This window comes from Tursiops truncatus, chromosome 5, assembly GCF_011762595.2.
Source record: "Tursiops truncatus isolate mTurTru1 chromosome 5, mTurTru1.mat.Y, whole genome shotgun sequence".
Classification (NCBI taxonomy): domain Eukaryota; kingdom Metazoa; phylum Chordata; class Mammalia; order Artiodactyla; family Delphinidae; genus Tursiops; species Tursiops truncatus.
The window spans coordinates 29583770-29605512 of NC_047038.1; the positions used below are offsets into that span (position 1 = coordinate 29583770).

At 37.7% G+C, this 21743-nt stretch overlaps 1 protein-coding gene across 8 annotated transcripts in view; it reads left to right on the forward strand.

Moving 5' to 3' along the window:
- The window catches only part of ELOVL6 (ELOVL fatty acid elongase 6), a 435739-nt gene that overhangs the window by 232985 nt on the left and 181011 nt on the right, over window positions 1-21743 (forward strand). For 7 of the 8 annotated variants that reach the window (XM_073804977.1, XM_073804979.1, XM_073804982.1 and 4 more), the window contains one exon: window positions 17356-17430. The gene's annotated coding sequence lies outside the window, so the exon portion shown is untranslated. Of the gene's footprint in view, window positions 1-3488; window positions 5209-17355; window positions 17431-21743 lie in introns of all 8 variants that reach the window. The other variant, XM_073804980.1, reaches the window with a different exon arrangement.

A 21743-nucleotide genomic window follows, 5' to 3' on the forward strand; every position in this document is an offset into this window, starting at 1 on the left:
AGTGAGATTTTAAAAGAATTGTGATGGAATAAAGGAATAAAAGTATCAGAGGGCTTTTCCCCCCTAAACCCAGTAGGGTATATTATCCAGTTTCTTTGAGGCTTTTCTTTTTCTTGCTGTGCCATGCATCTTGTGGGATCTTAGTTCCCCAACCAGAGATGGAACCCCGGCCACGGCAGTGAAAGAGCCGAGTCCTAACCACTGGACCACCAGGGAGCTCCCTCTTGGAGGCTTTTTAGAAATGACACAGAGAATTTTCTGTTTCATGTAAGAGAATTGAGACATCAAAATATAAATATATACGCGGGAAAAAAAATCTTCCTCTGCAATTCATCTCTTCTTTTTGACTAATGTCACTAACCACTATCCCATTACCCAGGCATTTAATCTTTCTCACCCTACAAGTCTAACCAGCCACTAAATTCTGGACATTCTGCCTGTGCAATATTGCTGTCCTTCTCCCTACTTCCACAGCTACTGCCAGTTCAAATTCTGGCTTTCCTTATCTGGCGCCAGTTATAACTGCCTTCCAGATCATTTCCTCTATTCCAGTGTCTCCTATTCTGAGGCATTCCATGCTGATAGAAACCGATTACCAATTTCACACCCCAAAACCTTCAGAAGCTCCTTTTGCCACATCGATGGCTAATAGGCATCTCACATTCAATATGTCCAAAACTGTGGCCCTGATCTTCTCCTCCAAGCTCTCACTTCCCATAATCTTTCCCTATCAATCAGTGGTGGACGTTACAAAATCAACATGTTCAGCCGGCAGCTCCTGATTTATGCTGCAAAACTCATTGCTCCCATAGTTTTCCCTGTCATTCCAGTTAATCGCGGCAAAAATCTTGAAGTCTTTTTTGACACCTCTTATTTCCACACTTAACATCCAATCCATCAGGGAAAAAAAATCTGTTAGCTCTTATATCAAAATAGATATCCAGACCAGCTGGCCTGAGCCACTATCGACTTTTGCTTCCATTGCTGCAGTAGCCCCTACCTCGTCTCCCACCTTCTACCCTTGGCACTCAAAAGTCTGCTCTTCTCATCACAGGACAGAATGATCCTTTAAAAAACATAAATCAGATTTGTTACCCCTTTGTTCAAAACCCGGCAATAGCACTATTTCCTATAATTTCCTAGCATGATCTGCAAGGCCCCACGTGATCTGCCCTCCACGTCACCTTTCTGACCTCATCACCTACCACTCTCCCCTGCAGCCGTGCTGGCCTCCTTGCTGAGTTCTCCAAACAAGCCCCAGACATGCTCCCACCTTAAGGTCTTTGGATAGTCTATTCTCTCTGCCTGGACTACCCTTTCCCCAGGTATTTACCTGGCTGTTTCGCTAACATCCTTCATATTTTTGTTTAAATTTCACCTTCTCAGTGAATAAATATCCTCTATAGAACCAAACCCTCTCTACTGCCCAGTACTCTTGAGCCTCCTCACCATGTTCTACCTTTATTTTTTCATGATGGCACTCACCACCTTCTAACATACTATACAGTTTTCTTATTTCTTATTTGTATTGTCTTTCTCCCTCTGCTACGATAGAAGCTGTACAGATACAGGAATCTTTGCTGATTTTCTTCATGGATGTACACTAAGCACTTACTTTGCTGAACGTACTGTGAGTACTAAATGTTTTTTAAAGAACTTAATTAAATGCCAACCAATTAAGAGTGGACATTCTGGACATGATGAGAAAACGTCCACACAACAAGTCCTAACCTATTTTCCCATCTTTATCACCTACTTCACTCCTTCAATTTTCTACACTTCAGTGAATAGAATACCCACATTTAGGTAGTTTTCATGAGAATAAAATATTGGAGAAAAATGTACTTCTGTAAAAAGCCTTTTTAACCCTAGGTCATTTGTCCAAATTACGATGCTAAAAAGGGGGACTATTTCAGGTGTCTTTCACCGTCATTCCCAAGGTGGTTGTTTGCACAGTTCCTAAGTGAAGATGGAATAGCGCCACCTGCTGTCGGCCTGCTGATTTTGATTAAATGACTTATTTGGGCCTTTCTGTAAGCAATTTGCTCTCTAATACATCTTAATACTTGCCTTCTTGAACTTTGTTCAGTTCTGTCTTTCATTTTATCACACAATACTTTTTACCTGGCCATATACATTTTTTCTCTCCTTATTCTATAAAAAACAAGTTTGTTTTGTAATTACTGCCAAAAACATTTGTCTGTTGTATAACTAAAACATAGTACAAACAAGGAAATGATTCATTCACAGAAATGTGGAAAATTTCATATCTCATCTCTGGGAAAATTAAGGAAAGTGTTAAAGTAGTAATTCTAATTTTTCTCGTACATTAGTCATTTCACATCATGGTTAAGTCATGACTAAAGAATATTTCCTCCTAGGGAAAATACCCTTCTTGTGTCCAGATCTTCAGAAATGCAGATGTCACTCTTTTTTCTCCATAAGTGATTATTACATTGATTGCTTGTCATAGAGTCTATTAAATAAAGGCAAGATCGGTCTGACTCTAAATGTCATCAGTTCACCCAACAGATATTTATTGAGTGCCTACTGTGTGTCATATTCTGTTATAGGTGAAGGTGATTCAGCAGTCCAACACTGACAAATTCCCTATCTTCAAGGAATTTACATTTCAGTTGTTGGTTGTCCATTCGTTGCTTAGCTAGTTTGGGAAGACTGACAATGCTTGCCCTCCTGGTAGCTGATATTTAACTGAAAGGAAACAAACCGTGGCCCGTTAGGAACCAGGCCGCACAGCAGGAGGTGAGAGGCTGGAGAGCAAGCAAAGCTTCATCTGTATTTACAGCTGCTCCCCATTGCTCGCATTACCACCTGAGCTCCACCTCCTGTCAGATCAGTGGTGGTATTAGATTCTCTTAGGAATGCGAACCCTACTGTGAACTGCACATGCTAGGGATGTGGGTTGTGTGCTCCTTATGAGAATCTAATGCCTGATGATCTGAGGTGGAGCTGAGGTGATGCTAGCGCTGGGGAGCGGCTGCAAATACAGATAATCATTAGCAGAGAGGTTTGACTGCACAGAGACCATGATAAATCAATTGCTGGCAGACTCATATCAAAACCCTATCACTGAGTGGCAAGTGACAATTAAGCTGCATCTGGTGGCAAGCTTTATAGTGGCAAGTGAGTTCATGTACTTCAGTTGTACAGCTGCATCTGGTGGCAGGCTCTAAGTCAGAACCTGACACTTATTTTAGTCTGAGCGTGGCCTGCCCGTTATTTTCTTTACCACTTCTGCCCACGCCTCTTTCCCATATTGCGCACTTGTCTCAGTCACATTTTGGTAAGCCCACAAGCTAAGCCTAGACAAAAAGTAAAAAACAAATGTCACTGGAGAGCTTCTTTGAAAAGGGGGAAAGACCCAGTGATGAGACAGCAGAAGAGTCTAAGACTGCCTACAAAAAGAAAGCTGCATTTAAAAGAAAATACCAAGAGTCCTACTTAAATTTACGTGTTCATTGCAACAGGTGATTCACGTTCTCCAAGCCCACTTTGTATAATATGTGGTGACCGGCTATCCAACAAAGCCATGAAACCTTCAAAACTGCTTCGCCACATGGAGACCAAGCACACCGCATTAAAAGACAAGCCTCTAGAGTTTTTCAAAAGAAAAGAAAACTTGAACACGAAGAACAGAAGCAATTATTGAAGGCCACCACTTCATCAAGTATGTCTGCACTGAGAGCATCATTCTTAGTGACTAACAGCATTGCTAAAGCTAAGAAGCACTTTGCTATTGGTGAAGAGTTGATCCTGCCTGCTGCTAAGGACATTTGTCATGAACTTTTAGGAGAGGCTGCAGTTCAAAAGGTGGCACATTCCTCTTTCAGCTGCACCGTAACTAGACGACTTGATGAAAAAAAGAGGATATTGAGGCACAGTTGTTAGAGAGGATTAATGAGTCACCGTGGTATGCAATCCAGGTTGACGAGTCTACCACTGTTGACAACAAGGCAATAATGCTTGTTTTTGTGCTATATATTTTTCAGGAGGATGTGCATGAGGATATGTTATGTGCACTTTTGTTGCCAACCAACACCACAGCTGCAGAACTATTCAAGTCTTTGAATGATTACATATCAGGAAAACTGAATCAGTCATTTTGTGTAGGTATATGCACGGACGGAGCAGCTGCCATGACTGGACGGCTTTCTGGTTTCACTACTCAGGTCAAAGAGGTTACTTCTGAATGTGAAGTATTCTACGCACTGTGTCATACATAGAGAAATGCTGGCTAGCCGAAAAACGTCACCTGAACTTAACAACGTTTTGCACGATGTGATTAAGATTATCAACCACATCAAAGTACATGCCCTTAACTCACGTCTGTTTGCACAGCTCTGTGAGGAGAGGAAAGCAGAGCATGCACGTCTTCCCTTATACACAGAAGTAAGATGGCTTCTAAAGGGAGATCACTGGCCAGAGTTTTTGAGTTATGAGAGTTGCACCAGAGATTTCTTTTAGAAGAACAGTCACCACTGGCAGCACATTTCAGTGACACAGAATGGGTCGCAAAACTTGCTTACTTATGTGACACATTCAACCTGCTCAACGAACTCAATGTCACTTCAGGGGAGAACGACAACTGTGTTCAAGTCGGCAGATAAAGTGGCTGCATTCAAAGCCAACCTGAAATTATGGGGGCGATGAGGGAACATTGGGATTTTTGACATGTTTCAAACATGAGCAGAGATTTTGAAAGAAACTGAGCCAGGGCCTTCTTTCTCCCAGCTGGTGCATGACCACCTATCTCAGCTTTCAAAAGAGTTTGAGCATTACTTCTCAACCACAAAAGACCCCCAAACTTGGAAGGAATGGATCGACGATCCATTTGTGAATAAGCCAGGTGAATTGACTTTGTTGGTGCTAGAATCAGCTGCTTGAGATCTCAAATGACGGTGGCCTTAAAAGTATGTTTGAGACAACTTCAAATCTCCACACGTTCTGGATTAAAGTCAAGGAGGAATATCCTGAGATTGCCACAAAAGCACTGAAAAGCCTGCTTCCATTTCTAACATCCTATCTTTGTGAAGCAGGGTTTTCTGCAGTGACAGCAACCAAAACGAGGAGATCACGGAGTAGACTGGACATAGCAGCACACTTCGGGTGTCTGTCCCCATCTCCCCCAGAGGGGACCATCTAGTTGCAGGAAAACAAGCTCAGGGCTCCCACTGATTCTGCATTATGGTGAGTTGTATAATTATTTCATTATATATCACAATGTAATAATAATAGAAATAAAATGCACAACAAATGTAATGCTCTTGAATCATCCTGAAACCATCCCCTCTACCCTGGTCCGTGGAAAAATTGTCTTCCACGAAACCGGTCCCTGTTGCCAAAAAGGTTGGGGACCGCTGATGAAGAGGTTGCAATTTAAAATAGAATGACCATGCAAGTCACTGTCTAACTGGGTTTGGGGTAGGGGGGTGTTTTTTGGAATGATGAAAATGTTTTAGAACTAGTTAGAGGAGGTGGTTGCACAACATTGTGAATATTCTAACTGCCATTGAATTTTACACTTTAAAATAGTTCATTTTTTAACCTTTTTAATGAAATACCTCGTGTGCTCTTTGCCCATTATTCTTTGTCACATTGTCCCTGGTGCCCAATGTGCAGATATCACTTATGGCTGTAGCTCTAGCACTCCAGTCACTAACTTCTCTTTGTTTCAATAGACAAGGCTTTATGTTATATTTATTTATTTTCCAGGTTGGACAAATCGGATGTAGAAGCATAATATAGTACATTTCTACCATCTTCATCTAAAACATACCAAATATGTACAATTATTATATTAAAGATACAAAAGGGATACAGAGTCCACCAATGTCTTTCTGAAAGACATATAGGTACAAGTAGTATCAAAAGTGTGAGGAAATCACCAGCTAATTGTACGTTCTACACTTGACACCACAGAGTGAACTGACATTAGCAGTCTATGTTGTACAATTACTTAATGCTTAGATGACGTTTTGCAACTTGTGGTAGTGCTTGACTGCTGTCTTTCTGTATGCACGTGAGGTCCATAGCTTATATAATAAAACTGGTCAATAATGCATATTACCTTTAAATTTACAAATGCATAATTGACAAGGTAATATATAAGCAAGTAACAAATGCCATGATACAGAAGAGAATTATTAAATAAAGCACTGACATTGTTTGATACAGTGAAGAAAAAACACTGAATCAACTTTTAAACTTGACTTTTAAAATTTGAAGCTATTTACATTTATCTATTGATCAATATGATCAGCTGAATTTAATGGGAAAAAATCCAAGACTAGCAGTTCCTCACATTTGAGAACTACTCAGATTAGCAGCCTTCAATTTCTGAAATCTGTACAAAAACAACACAAAAATAGAGTGGAGGGGTCCTTTCAGTCATTAAAGGGGTAACTATCTGTGACCAGATAATTGCCACACAGAGGCCTTTTCTATCCTCATTGTCCATGAAGCCACTTACAGGTTAGTCTTTGTTGACCGACCCTCATTGCAAAGGTTGGCATCTCTAACCAGGTTTTTGATCTTTTGATACCAGTCACCATCTTGGATAAAGAAGATGGGGATACTTCCTCAGCAATCCTCGAAAGGAGTTTAGGCCTTTTAGGTTTTTGCAGAGCCGATCTGCCATAACATCCCCAGATGGCGACGTCCTGGGCTCTGTTGTGAGAGAGAAATAAACCGTCCTGTTTAGTTTTTCTTTTCCAGTTAGAGCACCATCTAATTCTAAGTAATACAATTTGGAACTGGAGCTGGAGATTTAACCCAGCTCTTTATAGACAAGGAAACTGACAATCAGAGAGATCCAATGATATAGTTTACATAATTTTGTGTCCATAGCGGTATCTCAATAAATATTTGTTGATCTCCTGAGTTTTAACCAGTGTGCTAGCCACCCATAATACTTCTCAATTTAGGTTTTCTAGGAAAGAAAGCACTAGAAGGAGGTGGTTACTTCTATTACGGCTGAAGCCAGTCTCTCCATAAATCTTTCCCTTTGTTGCTCCCCTTCTAGCCTTAGGGAGTAAAAGAAGTCCCAGAAATAGTGCCAGAGGATCAATAACCAATGTAAATATTTAAAAAATAACTTGACAAGGCACATTAATCATAATATAGCTACCATTTATTAAACATGTCCTATTCCCAGGCTCTGTGCTAAGAGTTTCACTAAGATTTTCTCATATAATCCTCACAACATACCTATGAAGTATTACTGTTATCCTCATTTTTCATAGAAGGAAACTGAAGCTTCAAGAAATGGATTGACTTTCCTAAGTGATCACAATTAGTAAATGGCACATTACCCAGAACACATTAACCCAAGGTTGATTGGCATCAAACACTATGGTCTTAACTATTGTGAAAACAAACATGAAAGCAGATGTTGACTGGTCACCATTTGTATATGCCGTCAGATTGAAGCCTTTTTCTTTATAACCACCTCTTTACTGCTTACTAATAGGAAGCTCAGCTTGACCATGTTACACTCTCTATAAATAATTTTCCTTCTGCTACATAATGAATTTCCTTCTGTCATATATGTATTCTTTATGCATAGTGTAAGGTGTGCATTGTAGAAGGTAGTGAAATTCTCCATTTATAAATACAGGAATGGCTATAGCATCTAATTAGAAATCTTTATTCAATTTGTGTATTTATAGAAATGAGGAATGCATTACCTTATATCCATATTCCTACATCTTTAATTTCTGTTTGTGGAAGAAAGGGACATTTTTAAGGAAAATGAAGGTTTCTCTCAAACAAAAGATTACTTGCTCCCCTCTGTGCCCCATCATGCTTGGTTCAGCTCCCTATTACACTCCTTCCCTCATTAGATTGACTTGTCTACTCATATGACTATTTCCTCCATTAGACTGACAGCAACATGACAACATGGACATGTCTTTTGCTGATTTGAATCCTTAATACTCGAGTTAGTTCTTGGCACATAGTAGGTAGATAAATATTTATTGAATGAATGAATGAATGATCCAACAAAAGAAAACGGCATATTACTGTACAATTCTCTGGATAAAGTCACCTAATGACAAGTTTTAAAATAAAGAATTTAAGGTAGTTTTATTATTTTATAATATGGAGTCTAAAATTAATTTAACATATAAGAACGGAATTGCAAAACAAAAAACTTCTCTAACGTCTTTTTGCCATAACTATGCTAGACATTTCAACTATGTATTTTGAATTGTTTGCAAGACATGTTTGTAAAGAGACACCATTTTTTTCATTAGATTTTAAGGGGTTTGATGGTTGTGAATTTTCTTTTTTTTCTTTTTTTTTTTTTTTTTCTGCGGTACACGGGCCTCTCACTGGTGTGGCCTCTCCCGTTGCGGAGCACAGGCTCCAGACGCGCAGGCTCAGCGGCCATGGCTCACGGGCTCAGCCGCTCCGCGGCATGTGGGATCTTCCTGGACCGGGGCACGAACCTGTGTCCCCTGCATCGGCAGGCGGACTCTTAACCACTGCACCACCAAGGAAGCCTGTGAATTTTCTTCTCATGATATTCAGATATTCTGCCCCATAAAATCCAAATGAAAATTTCAGTGAGCAAATAAATCATCTATTTTACTGCTGTAAATTATAATCCTTTCTAACCTTGCAAAAATGCCAGGTGTTGAATGATTTTGATCAAAACTAAAAGTGTTAACTAAAGTAGCTACCAATTTCCTCCTACAGATGGGCATGTTTAACTTATGAACACACAATATGAACATGAGTATATATCCTTTCTCCTATTCAGCTCAACAGTTATTCATATGATTCCTCGTATATTTTCAGAATGCTAGTCTGCGAGTTATTCATCCAGGAATAGAATCTCTGAAATTAAATAGAAAGGGCTTTAAAACTGTGACTGTAGTAATAAGCTATTCAGAGCAATAATACCATCAAGATGATTAACTATTTTATAGCTCCTAGTCTTTAATAATAAAATATGATTTTAAAAGAAATCTTTCTTTCTCCCCAGTTGAGTTCTGAAATTTTTTTTCCACCTGCCTCACTCTAGAATAGTATATCTATAACCCTATCATTAAAAGAAAAGACTGAGTCCTGCTTCAAGATGGTGGAGTAGAAGGACATGCATTCACTCCCTCTTGCGAGAGCACCGGAATCACAGCTAACTGCTGAACAATCATTGAGAGGAAGACACTGGAACTCACCAAAAAAGATACCCCACATCCAAAGACAAAGGAGAAGCCACAATGAGATGGTAGGAGGCATGCAATCACAATAAAATCAAACCCCATAAGTGCTGGATGGGTGACTCACAAACTGAAGAACAATTATACCACAGAAATCCACCCACTGGAATGAAAGTTCTGAGCCCCACATCAATCTTCTCAACCTCGGGGTCTGGCAATGGGAGGAGGAATTCCCAGAGAATCAGACTTTGAAGGCTACCGGGATTTGATTGCAGGACTTTGACAGGACTGGGGGAATCAGACTCCACTCTTGAGGGCACATACAAAGTAGTGTGAGCCTCGGGAACCAGGAGGAAGGAGCAATGACCCCATAGGAGAATGAGCTACACCTACCTGCTAGTGTTGGAGGGTGTCCTGCAAAGGTGGAGGGTGGCTGTGGCTCACCGTGGGGACAAGGACACTGGCAACAGAAGTTCTGGGAAGTACTTCTTGGCATGAGTCCTCCTTGATTCTGCCATTAGCCCCATCAAAGAGCCTGTAGCCTCCAGAGCTGGGTCACCTCAGGCCAAACAACCAACTGGGAGGGAACTCAGCCCCACCCATCAGCAGACAAGCGGATTAAAGTTTTACTGAGCTCTGCCCACCAGAGCAACAGCCAGCTCTACCCATCACTAGTCCCTCCCATCAGGAAGGTTGCACAAGCCTCTTAGATAGCCTCATCCACCAGAGGGCAGACAGCAGAAGCAAGAAAAACCACAATCCTGCAGCTTGTGGAACAAAAACTACGTTCACAGAAAGACAGACAAAATGAAAAGGCAAAGGACTATGTACCAGATGAAGGAACAAGATAAAACCCCAGAAAAAAAACAATTAAATGAAAGGGACATAGGCAACCTTACAGAAAAAGAATTCAGAATAATGATAGTGAAGATGATCCAGGACCTTGGAAAAAGGATGGAGGCAAAGATTGAGAAGATGCAAGAAATGTTTAACAAAGACCTAGAAGAATTACAAAACAAACACCTAGAAGAATTAAAGAACAAACAAACAGAGATGAACAATACAGTAACTGAAATGAAAATACACTAGAAAGAATCAATAGCAGAATAACTGAGGCAGAAGAACGGAAAAGTGACCTGGAAGACAGAATGGTGGAATTCACTGCTGCGGAACAGAATAAAGAAAAAAGAATGAAAAGAAATGAAGACAGCCTAAGAGACCTCCGGGAAAACATTAAACACACCAACATTCACATTATAGGGGTCCCAGAAGGTGAAGAGGGAGAGAAAGGACCCGAGAAAATATTAGAAGAGATTATAGTCGAAAACTTCCCTAACATGGGAAAGGAAATAGCCACCCAAGTCCAGGAAGCACAGAGAGTCCCAGGAAGGATAAACCCAAGGAGAAGCACACCGAGACACATAGTAATCAAATTGACAAAAATCAAAGACAAAGAAAAATTATTAAAAGCAACAAGGGAAAAATGATAAATAACAAACAAGGGAACTCCCATAAGGTTAACAGCTGATTTCTCAGCAGAAACTCTACAAGCCAGAAGGGAGTTGCGTGATATATTTAAAGTGATGAAAGGGAAGAACCTACAACCAAGATTACTCTACCCAGCAAGGATCTCATTCAGATTCAGCAGAGAAATCAAAAGCTTTACAGAGAAGCAAAAGGTAAGAGAATTCAGCACCACCAAACCAGCTCTACAGCAAATGCTAAAGGAACTTCTCTAAGTGGGAAACACAATAGAAGAAAAGGACCTACAAAATCAAACCCAAAACAATTATGAAAATGGTAGTAAGAACACACATATAGATAATTACCTTAAATGTGAATGGATTAAATGCTGCAATGAAAAGACACAGGCTCACTGAATGGATAGAATATATATACTGTCTACAAGAGACCGACTTTAAACCTAGGGATACATACAGACTGAAAGTGAGGGGATGGAAAAAGATATTCCATGCAAATGAAAATGAAAAGAAAGCTAGAGTAGCAATACTCATATCAGATAATACAGACTTTAAAACAAAGAATGTTACAAGAGACAAGGAAGGTCACTACATAATGATCAAGGGATCAATCCAAGAACAATATATAACAAATATAAATACACCCAAAATAGGAGCACCTCAATACATAAGGCAAACGCTAACAGCCATAAAAGGGGAAATTGACAGTAACACAGTAATAGTGGGGGATTGTAACACCTCACTTACACCAATGAACAGATCATCCGGACAGAAAATTAATAAGGAAACGCTTTAAATGACACAATAGATCAGATAGATTTAATAATTTTAGGACATTCCATCCAAAAACAGCAGATTACATTTTTTCTCAAGTGCACACGGAATGTTCTACAGGATAGATCACATCTTGTGTCACAAATCAAGCCTCAGTAAATTAAGAAAATTAAAATCATACCAAGCATCTTTTCCAACCACAAGACTATGAAATTAGAAATCAGTGACAGGGAGAAAAACATAAAAAACACAAACACATGGAGGCTAAACAATACGTTACTAAATAACCAAGAGATCACTGAAGAAATCAAAGGGAATTAGAAAATACCTAGAGAAAAATGACAACCAAAACATGACGATCCAAAACCTGTGGCATGTGGCAAAAGCAGTTCTAATAGGGAAGTTTATAGCAATAAACTCCTACCTCAAGAAACAAGAAAAAACTCAAATAAACTATCTAATCTTACACGAAAAGGAACTAGAGAAAGAAGAACACACAAAACCCGAAGTTAGTAGAAGGAAAGAAATCATAAAGATTAGAGTAGAAATAAATGAAATAGGAACAAAGAAAACAATAGCAAAGATCAATAAAACTAAAAGCTGGTTCTTTGAGAAGATAAAATTGATAAACCATTAGCCAGACTCGTCAACAAAAAGGGGGAGAGGACTCAAATGAATAAAATTAGAAATGAAAAAGGAGAACTTGCAATGGACACTGCAGAAATACAAAGCATCCTAAGAGACTACTACAAGCAACGCTGTGCCAATAAAATGGACAACCTGGAAGAAATGAATAAATTCTTAGAAAGGTATAACCTTTCCAAACTGAACCAGGAAGAAATAGAAAATATGAACAGACCAATCACAAGTAATGAAATTGAAACTGTGATTAAAAATCTTCCAACAAACAGAAGTCCAGGACCAGATGCCTTCACAGGTGAATACTATCAAACATTTAGAGAAGAGCTAACACCCATCTTTCTCAAACTCTTCCAAAAACTTGCAGAGGAAGGAACACTCCCAAACGCATTCTATGAGGCCACCATCACCCTGATACCAAAACCAGACAAAGATACTACAAAAAAAGAAAATTACAGACCAATATCACTGATGAATATAGATGCAAATATCCTCAACAAAATACTAGCAAACAGAATCCAACAATACATTAGAAGGATCACACACCATGATCAAGTGGGATTTATCCCAGAGGTGCAAGGATTCTTCAGTATACGCAAATCAATCAATGTGATACACCATATTACCAAACTGAAGAATAAAAACCATGTGATCATCTCAATAGATGCAGAAAAAGCTTTTGAGAAAATTCAACACCCATTTATGATAAAAGTTCTCCAGAAAGTGGGCATAGACGGAACCTACCTCAACATAATAAAGGCCATATACGACAACCCCCCCAGCAAACATCATTCTCAATGGTAAAAAACTGAAAGCATTTCCTCTAAGATCAGGAACAAGACAAAGATGTCCACACTTTTTTTTTCACTTTTTTTTTCTTTTCTTTTTTAGGAAGTCTTAGCCATGGCAATCAGAGAAGAAAAAGAAATAAAAGGAATCCAAATATGAAAAGAAATAAAACTGTCACTGTTTGCAGATTACATGATACTATGCACAGATAATCCTAAAGATGCCACCAGAAAACTACTAGAGCTAATCAATGAATTTGGTACAGTTGCAGGATACAAAATTAATACACAGAAATCTTTTGTATTCCCGTACACTAACAATGAAAGATCAGAAAGAGAAATCAAGGAAACAACCCCATTCACCACTGCAACAAAAAGAATAAGATACCTAGGAATAAACCTACCTAAGGAGGTAAAGGACCTGTACTCAGAAAACCATAAGAGGGCTTCCCTGGTGGCACAGTTGTTAAGAATCTGCCTGCCAATGCTGGGGACATGGGTTCGAGCCCTGGTCTCGGAAGAGCCCACATGCTGTGGAGCAACTAGGCCCATGTGCCACAACTACTGAAGCCCATGCTCCTAGAGCCCGTGCTCCACAGAAAGAGAAGCCACCACAATGAGAAGCCCATGCACCGCAACGAAGAGTAGCCCCCACTCACTGTGACTAGAGAAAGCCCGCGTACAGCAACAAAGACCCAATGCAGCCAAAAATAATAAATAAAATAAAATAAATTTATTTTTTAAAAAAGGTGCCATCCCTGCAGGTCCAAAAAAAAAAAGGAAAACCATAAGACACAGATGAAAGAAATCATAGATGACACACACAGGACTTCCCTGGTCGTACAGTGGTTAAGAATCTGCCTGCCAATGCAGGGGACACGGGTTCAAGCCCTGGTCCAGGAAGATCCCACATGCTGCAGAGCAGCTAAGCCCATGCGCCATAACTACTGAACCTGTGCTCCAGAGCCCGCGAGCCAAAACTACTGAGCCTGTGTGCCACAACTACTGAAGCCCACACGCCTAGAGCCCGTGCTCTGCAGCAAGAGAAGCCACCGCAATGAGAAGCTGGCGCACCGCAACGAAGAGCAGCCCCCACTCACCACAACTAGAGAAAAGCCCGCACACAGCAACGAAGATCCAACACAGCCATAAATAAGTTAAAAAAAAATTAATTAATAAAACATAAGAAAAAATGACACAAACAGATGGAGAGATATACCATGTTCTTGGATTGGAAGAATCAATATTGTGAAAACGACTATACTTTCCAAAGCAATCTACAGATTCAATGCAATCCCTATCAAGTTACCAATGGAATTTTTTACAGAACTAGAACAAAAAAATCTTAAAATTTGTATGGGGACACAAAAGACCCCAAATAGCCAAAGCAATCTTGAGCAGAAAAAATGGAGTTGGAGGAATCAGACTTGCTGACTTCAGACTGTACTACAAAGCTACAGTAATCAAGACAGTATGGTACTGGCACAAAAACAGAAATATAGATCAATGGAACAGGATAGAAAACTCAGAAATAAACCCACGCACCTATGGTCAACTAATCTATGACAAAGGAGGCAAGGATATACAGTGGAGAAAAGACAGTCTCTTCAATAAGTGGTGCTGGGAAAACTGGACAGCTACATGTAAACGATGAAATTAGAACACACCCTAACACCATACACCAAAATAAACTCAAGCGGATTAAAAACCTAAATGTAAGACCGGACACTATAAAACTCTTAGAGGTAAACATAGGAAGAACACTCTTGGACATAAATCACAGCAAGATCTTTTTTGACCCACCTCCTAGAGTAATGGAAATAAAAACAAAAATAAACAAGTGGGACCTAATGAAACTTAAAAGTTTTTGCACAGCAAAGGAAATATAAACAAGACAAAAAGGCAACCCTCAGAATGGGAGAAAATATTTGCAAACGAATCAATGGACAAAGGATTCATCTCCAAATTATATAAACAGCTCATGCAGCTCAATATTAAAAAAACAAACAACCCAATCAGAAAATGGGCAGGAGACCTAAATAGACATTTCTCCAAAGAAGACATATAGATGGCCAAGAGGCACATGAAAAGCTGCTCAGTATCACTAATTATTAGAGAAATGCAAATCAAAACTACAATGAGGTATCACCTCACACCAGTTAAAATGGGCATCATCAGAAAATCTACAAACAACAAATGCTGGAGAGGGTGTGGAAAAAAGGGAACCCTCTTGCACTGTTGGTGGGAATTTAAATTGATAGAGCCACTATGGAGAACAGTATGGAGGTTCCTTAAAAAACTAAAAATAGAATTACCATGTGATCCAGCAATCCCACTACTGGGTATATACCCAGAGAAAACCATAATTCAAAAAGACACATGCACCCCAATGTTCATTGAAGCACTATTTACAATAGCCAGGTCATGGAAGCAACCTAAATGCCCATCGACAGACGAATGGATAAAGGAGATGTGGTATATATATACAATGGAATATTACTCAGCCATAAAAAGGAACAAAATTGGGTCATTTGTTGAGACGTGGATTGATCTAGCGACTGTCATACAGAGTGAAGTAAGTCAGAAAGAGAAAAACAAATATCGTATGTTAACTCATGTATGTGGAACCTAGAAAAATGGTACAGATGAACCAGTTTGCAGGGCAGAAGTTGAGACACAGATGTAGAGAACAAACTTAGGGACACCAAGGGGGGAAAACTGCGGTGGGGTGGGGATGGTGGTGTGCTGAATTGGGCGATTGGGATTGACATGTATACACTGATGTGTATAAAATTGATGACTAATAAGAACCTGCAGTGTAAAAAACCAAACAAACAACAAAAAAAACAACTGATACTAAACTTTCTTTGGGTTATTTGTATGGAAATATGTTAATGTAAATGTTTCAGACATTACATGAAATTTCTAAAACTCTTTTATGTTCTGGTATAATGTTATAAGTCATAAATCTAGTTATTACTTTAAAAAGTATATCTCAGAAATAACTAATTTTTCTTGTCAATTGCATTATTATGAACTTTCATCAAATCTTTAACCATGGTCATTTTTAAGTCTTTTGTCATTTACAGACAGTTCTGGGTGTACTCTGATGCTTTTGCAAAAATGTTCCTATAAAAGGGTTTCATCTTCAAGTAATTCATGGAAAAGACTCTGACGAGTACAGGTTTCTGGTAACTGAGTATACTGCAGAACTGAATGAATAAGCATTTTCAGAACTCTAATGGAAAACTGATGAATTCATAAAAGTTCTAACAAAAGATCAAGATGAAAAAAATTAATTACATGGGACTGAGTGAACTGATGAGGATGATTATAATTTTTGTGACTTTCTGTTTGAAAAAAAAAAATCCCCCCCCCAAAAAAAGAAAATCTACAGACAACAATTGCTGGAGAGGGTGTGGAGAAAAGGGAACCCTCTTGCACTGTTGGTGGAAATGTAAATTAATACAGCCACTATAGAGAACAGTTTGGAGGTTCTGTTCAACTAAAAATAGAATTACCATATGACCCAGCAATCCCAGTACTGGGCATATACCCAGAGAAAACCATAGTTCAAAAAGACACATGCACCCCAATGTTCACTGCAGCACTATTTACAATAGCCAGGTCATAGACCAACCCAAATGTCCATCAACAGATGAATGGATAAAGAAGATGTGGTACATATATACAATGGAATATTACTCATCCATAAGAAGGAGTGAAATTGGGTCTTTTGTAGAGACATGGATGAACCTAGAAACTGTCATACAGAGTGAAGTAAGTCAGAAGAGAAAAACAAATGTTGTATATTAACGCATATATGTGGAGTCTAGAAAAATGGTACAGATGAACCAGTTTCCAAGGCAGAAATAGAGACACAGATGTAGAGAACAAACCTATGGAGACCAAGGGGGGAAAGTGGGGGTGTGGGATGAATTGGAAGATTAGGATTGACATATATACACTAATATGTATAAAATCGATAACTAATAAGAACCTGCTGTATAAAAAAATAATGAAATTCAAAAAAATGTCTACAGAATAACTTGAAAAACAAAAAAGACACTTCCTTTCATAAGCACATTTCTCTCATCTAAACATCTCTGAACTCATTTACAAGATCGTGAGACTTCTACATGTATAGTGATTACCTATAATGTTTATTTTATTTCTATCATATTTTTCCTGATTTCTACTCACCCTGCTCTTACTTTACCTTTTTTGCCTTTTTCTTGTCTTGTAGTAGACCAAATCCTGATACTTCTTCATCTTTGCTTCTGGAATACTCTATAGTCATGTCATCCAACAAATATAATGTGAGCCACATATGTAAGTCTAAAGTTAAAAAAGATAAAATTAATTAGTTCATATATGTTATTTCACAGTGTATCCAAAGTGTTAGTGATTCAATGTGTGATCAATAACCATTTTACTTTGTTTTATTGTATTAAGACCTGAAATATGGTGTGTATTTTACTCTTACAGGACATCTCAATCTGAACCAGCCACCTTTCAATGCTTAATAACTCCATGTGGCTAGTGCCTGCCATACTGGACAATGTAAGTCTAAAATTTATTCTCCTTTGTCAGCCTTAGGAAAACTAGGGTAATTTAAAAATACCCATTTGGAAATGGAACAAAAAAAGAACAACAATTAACTGTCAATAAACATTACAGTTTTCCTAAGCTTGGGTTATCTATTCAGGAATTATTCCTCAGGCAAGATCAAAGTGTTCATAACGTGCCAATTATTGCACATTAAATCAGCAAAATTGTTATGTGCTCCTAAAATCAGGAGCTCTAAATCACTACAGAGAGTAGAGAATGTATTCACTAGAAGATAGGATCTAAGACTTTTTTCCCTGTTTTTAAAATTAGCAATCCAAAGTCTTTCAGTTCAATATCAATAAAAATATAACACTGGCATAAATTGAAGAAAACATGATATCATTTAATAATTTTTGACATCAGTTTTCCAGTGAACATGATAAATACCCCCAGTGACAGCACTATTCTTCACTCTGTGAATGCAGAGTGAATAAAGGACACAGACTAACTTATCATACTCTGGATGGCCTCTACCTACTGCCAAACCATTGCATGTGCATGCCTTGATCACATGCAAACTTCTCTAAAACACTCAACTAGTGGCTGGGGAGGTTATAGTTCTACTGCCAAAGTTCTAATTGAACTAATTTCAATGTAAATATTGGACCTATCTTATCTCCTCATTTTGGCTAGCTTCATAAAGAGAAAAAATCAACTATTGAAATAATTCAGTTCAGTGTTGAAAGAACTTATTTCAAACTGTCAGCGCAATTGTTCAAAATGTTCCCCACATAAATCAGTTTAAATGAGCCTGTTTAAAATAACCAAAACTGTGCCTCAATTTCCAGCAACTTGAAACACATAGATTTTTTCTCTTTCCTTTTAGAAGTTATACTTCTAGTGGAGAAAAATTATTTACACCATTTCTTATCATGTAAGATAGATTTAATCTAAGTATAAATAATTTAAAACTTTAAATAATCCTCTCCCAATTCATTTTGATTTCTTTTTCTTCTTTTTTTGGCTTTTGTGTGACATGCATATATATATATATATATATATATATATATATATATATGTTTCAGGTGAACAGCATTGTAATTCAACATCTGTATATACTACAAAATGATTACCCCCACAAGCCTAGTTATCATCCTTCATCGTACAGTTGACCCCCTTCACCCATTTCACCCACCCACCCCCAATCCTCTTGCCTCTGGTAACCATTAGTGTGTTTTCTGTATTCATGAGTTTGTTTTTGTTTTATTTTGTTTGTTCTTTGGGGTTTTTTTTATACTCCATATATGAGTGAAATCATATAGTATTTGTATTTCTCCATCTGAATTATTTCACTTAGCATAATATCTTTAAGGTCTATCCATGTTATCATAAATGGCAGGATTTCATTTTTATGGCTGAATAATATTCCATTTTATGTAAACATATACACCATGTCTTCTTTATCCATTCATCCATCAATGGACACTTAGGTTGTTACCAGATTTGGGCTATTGTAAATAATGCTGCAGTGAACATAAGGTGCATATATCTTTTTGAATTAGTGTTTTCATGTTCTTCAGTTAAATACCCAGAAGTAGAATAGCTTGGTCATATGGTAGTTCTATTTTTAATTTTCTGAGGCATCTCCATACCATTTTCTATAGTGGCTTCACCAATTTATATTCCCACCAGCAGTGTATGAGTGTTCACTTTTCTCTGAATTCTCTCCAACATTTGTTGTTTCTTGTCCTTTCCATAACTGCCATTCTAACAGGTGTGAGCTTGATATCTCACTGTAGATTTGACTTGCACTTCCCTAATAATTAGACATCGAACATCTTAGATGTTGAGCATCTTTTCATGTGTCTCTTGACCACCTGTATGTCTTCTTTGACAAAATGTCTATTCATAGTCTCTGTACATTTTTTAATCAGAATGTTTGTTTGTTGTTGAGTTGTATGAGTTCTTTATATATTTTGAATATTAACCCCTTATCACATATATGATTTGCAATTATCTTCTCCCTTTCAGTAGGTTGCCTTTTCATTTAGATGATGGTTTCCTTCACTGTGCAGAACTTTTTCAGTTTTAGTTTGATGTTGCCCCATTCTCATTTGCTTATTTTTACTTTTTTTCCCTTTCCTTTGGAGTCACATTCAAAAAAAAAACAACTCTAAGTCCCATGTCAGTGAAGTGACTACCTATGTTTTCTTCAAGGACTGTTATGATCTCAAGTCTTACATTTAAGTCTTAAATTCATTTTGAGTGAGTTTTTTTGTATAATGTAAGATAGTGATCTAATTTCATTCCTTTTCATGTGGCTGTCCAGTTTTCCTAACACCATGTTTTGAAAACACTGTTCGTCTCCATTGTAAGTTCTTTACTCCTTTGCCATAAATTAGTTGTTCTTATATGTGTGGGTTTATTTCTGGGCTTTCAGTTTTGTTTCATTGATCTGTATGACTGTTTATGTGCCAGAATATGTTGTTTTGATTACTATACCTTTATAGTAATCAGGGAGTTTGATACCTCCAGCTTTGTTCTTCTTTCTCAAGATTGTTTTGGCTATTCAGGATCTTTTTGTGGTTTCATACAAATATTAGAATTATTCACTCTGGTTCTGTGAAATGTGCCATTGGAATTTTGAAAAGGATTGCACTGAATTTGTATGTTGCTTTGGGTAGTATGGACATTTTAACAATACTGAGTCTTCCAATCCACAACCAGGAAATTTCTTTCTATTTATTTGTGTCTTCTTCAGTTTCTTTCGTCGGTGTCTTATACTTTTCAGAGTACAGGTCTTTCACCTCCTTGGTTAAATTTATTCCTAGGTATTTTATTCTTTTTGATTTAGTGGTAAATGGGACTTTTAAAAATTTCTCTTTCTGATAGTTTGTTATTCCTGTATAGAAATGCCACAGATTTCTGTATACTTATTTTGTATCCTGTGACTTTACAGGATTCATTTATTAGTTCTAACGGCTTTTTGTTGGAGTCTTTAGGGTTTCTAGATATAGTGTGATGTCATCTGCAAATAGTGACAGTTTTACTTCTTCCTGATTTGGATGCCCTTTATTTCTTTTTCTTGCCTAATTGCTCTGGCTAGGACTTCCAATACTATGTTAAATAAAAGTGGCAAGAGTGGGCATCCTGTCTTGTTCCTTATCTTAGAGGGAAAGCTTTGAGCTTTTCACCATTGATCATGATGTTAGCTGTGGGTTTGTCATATATGACTTCATTATGCTGAGGTACTTTCCCTTTAAACCCATTTTGTTGAGAGTTTTTTGATGAATGGATGTTGAATTTTGTCAAATGCCTTTTCTGCATCTATTGAGATGATCATATGATTTTCATACTTTATTTTGTTAAAGTGATGTATCACACCGATTGATTTACAGGTATTGAACCATCCTTGCATCCCTGGAATAAATCCCCCTTAATTATGGTGTATGATTCTTTTACTATATTGTTAGTTTTGGTTTACTAATGTTTTGTTGGAGATTATTCATCTTCAATTTTTGTAAGTTTGAGTCCTGTCCTGGACTTCGTTTGTTGGGAGATTTTTGATCACTGTTTCAATCTCCTTACTAGTAATCAGTGTATTCAAATTTTATATTTCTTCATGAGTCACCCTTACAAGAGTGTATGTTTCTAAGAATTTATCCATTTCTTCTAGGTTGTCCAATTTGTTGGTGTATAATTGTTCATAGTAGTCTCTTATGATCCTTTGTATTTCTGTGGTGTCAGTTTTAACTTCTACCCTTTCACCTCTAATTTTATTTGAGTCCTGTCTTTTTTTCTTGGTTAGTTTAGATAAAGATTGGTCAATTTTGTTTGCCTTTTCAAAGAACCAGCTCTTAGTTTTTTCTTAGTTTCCTTTTAATTTATTTGCTCTGATCTTTATTATTTTCTTCTTTATACTAATTCTGGACTTTATTCTTTTCTGTATTTTGGGGGTATAGGTAAATTGTTTATTTGGGATTTTTCTTGTTCCTGGATGTAGGCTCTATTGCTATGAACATCTCTCTTAGAGTGAAACAGAAAGAGACTCACAGACATAGAGAAGGGACTTGTGACTGCCAAGGAGGAGGGGGGATGGGGGAGGGTTGAAATGGTAGCTTGGGACTAGCAGATGCAAACTATTATATATAGAATGGATAAACAACAAGGTCCTATTGTATAGCACAGGGAACTAAATATATTCAATATCCTGTAATAAACCATAATGAAAAAGAATATAGGTACATGTATATATGCATATATAACTGAATCACTTTGCTGTACACCAGAAACTAACACAACATTGTAAGTCAACTATACTTTAA